The 10,688-nt window shown below is 42.5% G+C and overlaps 1 long non-coding RNA gene across 4 annotated transcripts; it reads right to left on the bottom strand.

The window, feature by feature from the left end:
• Positions 1-6,105: 6,105 nt before the first annotated feature.
• Positions 6,106-10,251, bottom strand: LOC123154044 (uncharacterized). 4 transcript variants are annotated; one of them, XR_006476630.1, is made up of 6 exons: positions 9,715-10,251; positions 9,443-9,483; positions 9,150-9,315; positions 8,916-9,048; positions 8,357-8,433; positions 6,106-7,482 (listed from the first exon to the last, which is right to left on the bottom strand). It is a non-coding gene; the product is annotated as an uncharacterized lncRNA (long non-coding RNA). The 4 variants fall into 4 exon arrangements; XR_006476627.1 differs by having other exon boundaries at positions 9,150-10,251; XR_006476628.1 differs by having other exon boundaries at positions 8,357-8,436; positions 9,150-10,251.
• Positions 10,252-10,688: the final 437 nt, after the last annotated feature.

Genomic DNA, 10,688 nt, shown 5'->3' on the forward strand with positions numbered 1-10,688 from the left:
GCAACGAGACGGGCTTTGTTTCTGACAACTTGACCATGCTCATCTTGCTTGTTGCGGTATATCCATTTGGTGCCAATTATGTTGTGCTTCCGAGGATCAGGATGCTTAACCAGTTCCCATACATTATTCAGCTCAAACCGTTGAAGCTCTTCTTGCATAGCTTGAATCCATTCCGGTTCCATGAAGGCTTCTTCAACTTTCTTGGGTTCTGTTATTGAGACGAATGCAAAGTTCCCACAAAAATTTGCCAGCTGAGTAGCCCTTGAACGAGTAAGCGGACCAGGTGCATTGATGCTATCAATTATTCTCTCAATCTGCACTTCATTGGCAACACGAGGATGTACAGGGCGAAGATTTTGCTCTTGCTGATCATTGTCATTGTTAGTGGGATTGTCTTCAGGCTGAGCATTGTCTTCAGGTTGATCAGGTGCGGAGATGATAAGTTCCTCTTCAGGTTGAGCTTCAGAGGGTATGATTTCTCCAGTTCCCATAAGTTTGATTGATTCACTGGATGGAACTTCATCTAGCACATTTGATAGGTGCTCTCTTTGTGAGCCATTAGTCTCATCGAACCGCACATCCACTGTTTCAACCACTTTATAATGAAAGAGATTGAAGACTCTATAGGAGTGTGAATCCTTTCCATATCCAAGCATAAAACCCTGATGTGCCTTCGGTGCAAATTTTGAAGTGTGATGTGGATCCTTGATCCAGCACCTGGCGCCAAATACTCTGAAGTAACTGACATTTGGCTTCTTGCCAGTAAGGAGCTCATAAGATGTCTTGTTCAGAAGCTTGTGAAGATAAACATGATTGATTGTATGGCATGCAGTATCAATGGCTTCAGGCTAGAATTTTCTTGGAGTCTTGTATTCATCAAGCATTGTTCGGGCCATCTCAATGAGTGTTCTGTTCTTGCGTTCTACGACGCCATTCTGCTATGGCGTGTACGGAGCTGAGAATGCATGTGTGATGCCCAAAGTATCAAGATATGTATCAAGGCCAGTGTTCTTGAATTCAGTGCCATTGTCACTTCTGATGTGCTTTATCTTGGCGCCATAGTTGTTCATTGCTCGATTGGCGAAGCGTCTGAAGACATCTTGCACTTCAGTCTTGTAGAGGATTATATGCACCCAAGTGTATCTAGAATAATGATCAACAATGACAAAGCCATAAAGACAAGCAGCAGTTGTAAGAGTTGAGTAATGAGTGGGACCGAAAAGATCCATGTGAAGCAGTTCGAAGGGTTGAGTCGTTGTCATGATTGTCTTCGAGGGATGCTTGGCCCTCGTCATCTTTCCAGCTTCACAGGCACCGCATAAGTGATCTTTCTTGAACTTGATGCCCCCGATGCCTATGACATGCTTCTTCTTTTCAACGGTGTGCAGGTTCCTCATGCCAGCATGCCCTAGCCTCCGATGCCAGAGCCAGCATTCTGAAGCTTTTGCTAGAAGACATACGGCAAGCTGTGGTCCTGCTAAGAAATCTACCGCGTACAAATCATCTTTCCGATACCCTTCAAACACTAGAGACTTGTCATATTCCATTAGAACAAGGCAATGATATTTTCCAAACATCACAATCATGTTTAAATCGCAAAGCATTGAGACAGACATTAAGTTGAAGCCAAGGGATTCAACAAGCATGACTTTATCCATGTGTTGATCCTTTGAGATTGCAACTCTACCTAGACCCAATACCTTGCTTTTACCAGTGTCAGCAAATGTGATGTGACTTTTGTCAGATGGACGTAAAGTTGAGTCCATGAGAAGACTTCGCTTGCCAGTCATCTGATTGGTGCACCCACTATCAATAATCCATTCTGAAGCTGCTGGTGTCGTACCCTACAGTGCAGTTAGGGGGATAGGCTTCACGAAGAGTGTTGTGAAGCAAAAACATTTGACAAACCAGTCGATTATGAAAGCTTAGATCGAGATTGGGACTGATAGGGCAGGTAGCAAGCGACTTAGGAACAAAGTACATAATAAGACCATTTGGGCATTTGATCTTGTGCCCTACAAGATGTTTAAGGTCCCCAGCAATAGCGTCAGACAATTTTGGTTTTCGTCTGGAGACCTTTCCCTGCAAAAGAGAGTGAAGTTTTTCTTAGCCACCCACATCTTCAGGGGTGGCTTCGAAGCAATGAGTCTAAGTGCAGCATCTGAGAACTTTGGCTTTGAAGCCCTAGAAAAAAGTCTTGCATGTGGATAATAGTACTCATAAGAATAAGCAGAATAGTTCTTGGTCTTATGAACATGGCGGTTTGATGAACCACGCTCATATTCATAGGCCTGAGTATGGCTTCCCTGCAAAACATTTGCGTTAGTGCGACTCTGGTGAGTCCTCTGTCTGTATGAAGCCTTTGGACCATATGAAGCCTGTGGTCTAGGAATTATCTTCTTCACCTGTGGTGTCATGATGACATTCACAGGAAGATTCTCCAAACACCTTTTGGGCACCCAGATCTTCTTCATAGTCGGTCCATTCCTGTAGTTAGTACCAATATACCTGGCAAACACTTCACCATTCTGATTTTTAAACAGTTTATAGTTTGCATCAAAGGATTCATCAATAACGATGGGGTTAGCGCAAGTGAAACCAGATAGAGTGGATGGATCTACTGAAGGTTCCTTTGCAGCAACCCATGTGGTTTTGGGGTACTGCTCAGGTTTCCAGTAAGAGCCATCAGCATTCATTTTCCTTACGAACCCAACACCCTCTTTCCTAGGGTTTCGGTTCAGGATCTGCCTTTCGAGGACATCACATAGTGTCTGATGCCCTTTGAGACTTTTGTACATCCCTGTTTCAAGCAATGTCTTCAACCTAGCATTCTCATCAGCAATAGTAGTGGTATCCTCAGCAGAGGGGTTAGTTCCCACATCAACAGATGAAGATATTGCAATAGCAGCAGCAGTAGAACTTTCAGCAACAGAAGTAGCATTATCACGCTCAATGCATTTAAGACATGGTGGTTCGAATCCTTCCTGAGCGGAACTGGTCTGTTCGGCATGAAGTGACTCGTTTTCCTTTTGAAGATCTTCATGTGCCGCTCTCAATTTCTCAAGATCTTGCTTCCTTTGAAGATAATCATAGGAAATCTTTTCATGAGTTGTTGAGAGCGTTTCATGACGACTTTCAAGTTCCTCATACTTAACTGAAGATTTTTATGTCTTCAATTAAGGACTCAGATCGAGTCATTTCAGCGCCTAACAGATCATCGCTTTTGTCTAACAGTTTTTGAATATGTTCCATAGCTTTCTATTGTTTAATGGCAAGGGAAGCAAGTTTTGCATAGTTGGGTCCAAATTCATCACCAGATTCATCATCACTGGATTCAAATAGATAGCATTCAGTTACCTTAGCACCTTTTGCCATAAGGCATGATGCAGAAGATGATGATTCTGGTTCGAATGTCATCGCTTTGAGAGATTCCTTAAAGTCCTCAAACCAAGGATCATGACGAGTTCGATGACCTTCATAGACCTCAGAGAGACGGTCCCAGATAAGCTTCGCATGATCGAGATGCATGATTTTCCTGAACTGATTTTGAGACAGACAGGAGTAGATGACGTCCTTCGCCGTGAGATTGAGAAGAGTGTACTTGCGAATGTCATCAGCTTCCGCCATCTTGCACAGATCGGTCAGACCAATCTCAGTGACGGTCCGCAGCTCGCTGTTCATCGCCATGAGGCGCTTCTTCATCATGGCCTTCCACTTGGGATACTCGTGACCGTCAAAGATGGGGCATGACACAGTCTTCATTCCTGTGGTCGACATAACTAGAACTCCAGGCGGTTAAACCAAAATCACACAGAACAAGGGAGTACCTCGCTCTGATACCAATTGAAAGTGCGTTATATCGACTAGAGAGGGGGTGAATAGGCGATTTTTATGAAAGTCTTCAAAACATGGAAGTTTCAAAGACAAACGATAGAAATAAACCTATTACCATGCAGAGGAAGGTAGACTACACTAGGTAAACCATAGTCAAGTATTCAATAAAGTGAAAGCACAATGACTAATAGCAGCTAGGTAGTAAGGATCAGGTAGGAAGATATTATGAAGCCAAACAGAACACGCAGTTACTCAGTGAAGACAAAAGATAGTGCAACCATACAATGACTTCACAAGGACCAACAGTAAGTAAAGGGAAGGGAAGGATGAAACAAGTGACTCGTTGAAGACAATGATTTGTTGGACCAGTTCCAGTTGCTGTGACAACTGTACGTCTGGTTAGGGCGGCTAGGTATTTAAACCTGAGGACACACAGTCCTGGACACCCAGTCCTCACCGTATTCCCCTTGAGATAAGGTCACACAGACCTCACCCAATCACTCTGGTAAGTCTTCAAGGTAGACTCCCAAACCTTCACAGACTTCGTTCACCGGCGATCCACAATGTCTCTTGGACGCTCAGAACGCGACGCCTAACTGGCTGGAGGATTCACAGTCCTCAAGTGTAATAAGTCTTCAGATCACACAGACAAGAAGACTTAAGTGATGCCTAACACTCTTAGGCTCTGGGTGGTTAGGGCTTTATCCTCGCAAGGAATTCTCTCTCAAAGGCTTCGAGATGGGTTGCTCTCAAATGACAAAAGCCGTACACTAACTCTGAGCAGCGAACCGTTTATGGTTGTAGGGGTGGGCTATTTATAGCCACTAGGCAACCCGACCTGATTTGTCCGAAATGACCCTGGGTCACTAAGGAACTGACACGTGTTCCAACGGTCAGATTTCAAACACACACGACAACTTTACTTGGGCTACAAGCAAAGCTAACTTGTCCGACTCTGGACAAGATTCGCTCTCATAGTCTTCACTCGAAGACATAGGTTTTGGTTAAGCATCACTTCAGTCATTCTGACTGGTTCTCTTGGACCCCACTTAACAGTACGGTGGTTCCTATGACTCAACAGAGAAGAAAAAGAACTACGAAAGATGTAAGTCTTCGAGCTCCATAGGCTTCATGCGATGTCTACTCTTGTCATAGTCTTCAATGAGAATATCTTCATAAACCACCTTTGACATCAATGTTTTCATACATTTTTAGGGGTCATCTCTGGTAGGAAAACCGAATCAATGAGGGACTTCTACCTGTGTTATCCTGCAATTTTCACAAACACATTAGTCCCTCAACTAAGTGTGTCGTCAATACTCCAAAACCAACTAGGGGTGGCACTAGATGCACTTACATGTACCGAAAATGAATGATGAAAAGAAGTTAAGGACTTGCAAAGAAAAATGTACGCGGACAGGATACGGCTGGGATGCGTCCGCGCGCTAGGCGCACGACCACCGCATCCCAGGACAGGCCCGGACACGACCCCGTCGCCTTACCCAAACGGACAAAATCCAAACAAAACGGACGTCCGTTTAGGGTCGTGCGGTGGAGTTGGCCTCAGAGTCGCGTTTGCTGCTTTGCGCTGGGAGTGGTGGATGCGAGGCCACTGTAAATTGGTGCTATAAATTAACTCTTGATCAACTATTAAAATTGCCACTATAAATTAAGATGAAAGGCCCCTTGAATTGTTTGCCTCGTTCACATAATGAATTCTTTGTGCAGGGAGTTCTAGCAGCGCATTATACAAGAAGCTATGGCTTGAGCTAGGCTTTTGATCACAGTGCCTTGCCAAGGTGAAAGGATTTACTACTTTCCAGATAGTTATATGGAACATGTATGTGTCATCGCATTGGTGTTTGCTTTTCTTGATGCCCCATAACTAATGAATGAATTTTGCTACTTAACACAAACAATAGCTATTTGGGCTATGTGACACTGCTTGCTTCTTGTGTTAAAATGACAATGACTTTGTTTATGCCGAATACTCATCCGGGTATTTAAAGATCGCCACATACACATTTAGAACCTGTTAGGGTCCTCGTGGGTGTCAGACGTGTGCTTCTCTAGTATGGCCATGTATTAGTTGACAAATGAGTATCCATGAGAGGGTACCAGTGTACCACTTTACATACAGTGCTTCCAGCCTTGTAGGCCTCACGAGAAGTCCCTTTGCCAAGCTTCACTGTGATGCCTAACTAACTATTTCACAAACATCTTTGTTAGCCAATAAAAGCAATAGTGAAGGTAAATAAACTCATTTTCGCATGTCATGAGAAACTGATTTCTTCCGGCTGCCCAAAAAAACAGAGTACTAATACACTGAGAGACTGTACAATTGTTCAGACTACTCTACAAATTAATTTTGGAACAGACTAAACATATCAGGATATACACCAGTTGACAGCAAAGAAAATAAATCATCATCTACTAATACTCTACTAAATGAATACATCCATTCACATCTCCAGAATTGTATTATACATGTCAGAGAATGACTAACAATACTTGTTCTTCTCTGAAAGCTGTCAAGAAAATACAATTAGTAGAAAAGTTAGAAGGATTTTGAGCTCTAAACTCCAGTTATCAATACACTTGACTGTCTACAGATCTCCAAACGGTTAGTTTATGAATCATCAGATTTACCTATAAGGGAGCAATTGTCTGTAAGATGTGACTTGCTTGCATGTATTTCATAGATAAATATGTAAATAAAAGTTGACTCGCTTACATACCTGGATATTTACATTCACATACAGAGACAATATATCTTCAATTTCACATATAGGACAAGAATGTATAGTCACAAACTCACAATTCCATGGCAGCAAAAATCTTAAACAATCCGTGAACTCCATAAAACAATGATATTAGAGATCTCTTGATTTGTTGATATATTGACATATAGAGGAAGGAGATGTAGTCGATAGGAGAGGAGAAGCAACCATCAATTGTGCTAATGTCACCTCTCCATAGTACCATATGTCCAAAGGCACTCGGGTAAAAATTAAAACACAAAAGTGACAAATGGCACAGGGAGTTTGGAGCCCATCCATCTGATTTAGATGGTCTGGGAAAGAACAACGATTTTGCCCTCTTGTGGATTTAAAATACAATTAGAAAAGTTCAGTTAACTGGTGAATAGGTGCTTTAAGCTCATCCAACTTCCTTAGTTTTGAATATGAACAAATCCCTCTCATAACATAATTTAATACATCATATTTATGCAGACATTGCCAATTCAATTATCTGGCACACAATAGTTAAAAAATAGGAACTGCTAGTACAACATACATATACGTAGTATATCACAAAGCATGGCTAGAGTTCTTTGGTTATTAAAATGCTCCCTCTTGTGAGTATAATAGCAGTTTAGGATAAAATCCTGGACCTCTAGAGTTCTTTTGTTGACAGCAGTTTTGTAGAAAATAGAAGCTTCAGCTAGCACCAAGTCATAAACTTACAGTAGATAACTCCAAGAAGTAGGTTATCAGTCCCTTGTGGATTCTTTTCATAAACAATGTTACCATGCTTTGAAGCCTCTTTGTACTTCTTGTGGGCAAATGCAAAGTGCCTCTCTTCATCACCAGCTACAGCCGCTCCTTCAGCTGCAGCCATGGAAATTGTAGCCCAAACAAACACACCCTAAGTAATAGTAAGAAATTGGTTAGGAATAATATGCAATGCATATATAAATAACCAAGAGATATGGAAATTCACATGTAGATTTTATTTGATAATAGTTCTTTATCTAAGAAGATACAGAATTCCATGTAACCATATTTCCTACCACCACATAACATATTATGGTGCCATTTCATTAAAAATCATCGAGATTATTAAGAAATGGATGGAAAAGATGAACCATAAAATAAAGTAGCATCTCTATACGAGCATTAAACAAATCACCATGCTGACCTAATAAGCACATACATGTAGCATTAGCACTAAATAGAACATCTGAACATGAATAAACAATGTCATACAATATTAATGCAAGGATGCCATGGACAGATAAAAATGGAAATAGGGCCTATATAAAACCCTCTTTGAAATTCTAACTGGTGAACAGTTTGCGGATGCTTACAAATTCATTCAATGAGTTATGGCCGAAAGCAGTAAATTTAAACTATTTTTGTTCTGGCGGGGGATCATAATACACACACAAAAAAACACTACTTGTAGATATACATATTGGATATAGACATCATCGAGGCTCCAAATTAAATATACCTCTATAATAAGAAAATTAAGAAAAATCTAATTTCATAGTTTCCATCTTGTCAGCATCAAGGGTCAGTGTGAAGCAATGATTTTAGGTAACGGTATGGTTCAAACATTTACTATGTCAATGCGTGTGTGCTATCTCCCATATTTCTACCTTCCAGTAACCACGAAAGATTATTATTCCAAAACTACCTAAGTGAACATCATTGTATGCATATATCGAGAAACAAAGATAAATTCCCATAACTGTTGGCTTGTTCACACAGGATAAATACTTTTTTTGGTACTTTACCTTGGCGAGCATCAAGGGCATTCAGGGATCAGCATCATTCTTAAATATGCCTCCGTCACAGTAACCATGACAGGCACCTGCTGGCAAAATATGAACAATTCAAATTTATCTGCATTCACATGGTTCCGCTGTTCAAGATTTAAATACACAAATTTGACAAAGCATGTTGGAGAGCAGGAAACAACTACAGGTTTCTGAGGTCACAAAAAATCACTCCTTAAATAGCATATAGGCTTCAGGCCAGATCTGTTTTCTTTACAAAATTGTCTTGTTGTGTTCATGCAATAGTATGCATCTAACCCTAGGCATTTAAGTAACCAAATTACTGTGAATAATGTTTGGACCCATATTTATCAATTCTGATACAGCCGAATCGAAGCCACTGAATCAAGCGGATGCTATGAGCTGCAAAGCTAAAGAGAATATGTTACGACCATTTGTTTATCATCACAGAAGCAAGTATTTAACCAGCTAATAATACATCATAATATGTGAATGAGCAGTAATGAATTGGCTAGGCTGCTGCACATTGCAAGCAAAGTCTGCAGAAGAATCAGACCTTACAAAAGGTTGGGATGTTGGGTTCGCCGCCTGAATACTACATCATCTATCTGCACCTCCTCTTGTGGTATCTAACTGCAGAAATTTCACCTCGGTCTTCTTCCACTCTTAGCTAAACTTATTCTTCCTCTCTTCTATGTCAGACACATCAAGTTTAAAAATCCATATATTAGCAAAGTAAAATATGAGTGAGGAAGGAAGCAAGAGAGGGAGAGAGGGAAGAGTGGAGCACCTAGTTGGCCGTCTCATCCTTGTTTTGGGTCATTCCTAGAGCTCCCCTCGATTGAACTGTTCCCGGAGCTCCTAAGCTAGACTCGGCGTCAAGTTTGTGCCGAGGGCCAACGTCCCAGCCACCGCCCCATACACCAGCTGAGTGAGTCGGGATTATAGTGATGCTTCTGAAACACCAAAGTCCTTATTACATATGCATCTTGCTGCAATAAAATCTAGATGACATAAATTTTCACAAAACGTAGATGGTAACTGGCTACAGTTGACACCATTGATCAGATGTAATTTCGGTACCATGGTCAAAACTGATAAAACAGAAAGGGTAGAACAACCACCTGCAAAATTATAAAGGAAAAGAAAGACAGGAACAGAGTCAGTCATGAACAAAGCAACAAGGTATCAATAGACCAGCATGAAAGAGACTTTCACCGAAGAAGAAACAACTCATACACATATTTTTCTTCCCACAATCCTTGCAAATCGGAGGAACACAAACAAAAGAGGAAGATATCGGGAGAGGAGAATGATGAGCAAGACGGGATCTGGAGATAGGAGGATAAACCAACCACAACCACGGCGCCTCGCTGCACCATCCCAGCAGGCCGGCGTCGCTGCTCCCCCACCGCTGGCCTCCTGGGCCTCCCCTGCTCCACCCCAGCGAAAAGACCCCGCCTCCCCAACCATTGGTCATGGGTGGAGAAGGGGCTGTGGGGTGAGCCGCTGCTCAGCGTCGGACAGAGACGATGGAGGTGGAATATGGGGACGGCTGCTGACGAGAGAGGATGGAGGAGAAGGGGAGGGGTGCTGCGCTATGAATCCATGGGAAAGAAAGCTAGGGTCCGTGGAACGTCCGCCCGTGTGAAACAATCCCCATGCTGGGAGGCGGAGCAGCACAGGAGGGTTTCCTCCTCTTGGTCAGCCACCATGGCTGCTGTGGGTCGGCACGGGGCTGGAGAAGGAGCTGGGCGAAGATGCGGTAGGCAACGGGAGGTGGCGAGGTGCGAGAGGCCATGGGCGAGTGGGCAGGAGGGGCCCTTTTTACCGCTGTTTTTTTTTCTTTTTTTGAGAAACTACCGCTGGTAGTCTAGGGTTGTTCACCCCGAGCGATATTGGCCACGGACTGGGGGAGGGTTGCTTAACCCTTCGCTGCCTCGTGGGCCAAGGATCATATGGGTCCAGTAGCGGTCACATAGAAAAAAAAGTTAAACTTTACATCAAACAGTAAAATCCAATGGTGAAAAATCATTGAGCCTGTCAATCGGATGGCCAACATGTGTGCGGACGAGAGAGGCCTCAGATAGGCGGGTTGCCCAGCGTGATTTATATGTTCGATAACATGGAGGTTATCGAAACCATGAACAATGGAGGACGGTCATCTAGTACAGCGATGGCAGTGTTTGACGATTGTTATTTTTTAGCATGTGACTTCCTGTTACTAAATTTGAGCATTATAATAGAAGAAGCAAATAGGGTCGCACATGCGCTTGCTAAGTTAGTTAGATTTTCTTCATCTTTGAACTGGTTTGAGGAGCCCTTGAGT

This window comes from Triticum aestivum, chromosome 7A, assembly GCF_018294505.1.
Source record: "Triticum aestivum cultivar Chinese Spring chromosome 7A, IWGSC CS RefSeq v2.1, whole genome shotgun sequence".
In the NCBI taxonomy this organism is placed as follows: domain Eukaryota; kingdom Viridiplantae; phylum Streptophyta; class Magnoliopsida; order Poales; family Poaceae; genus Triticum; species Triticum aestivum.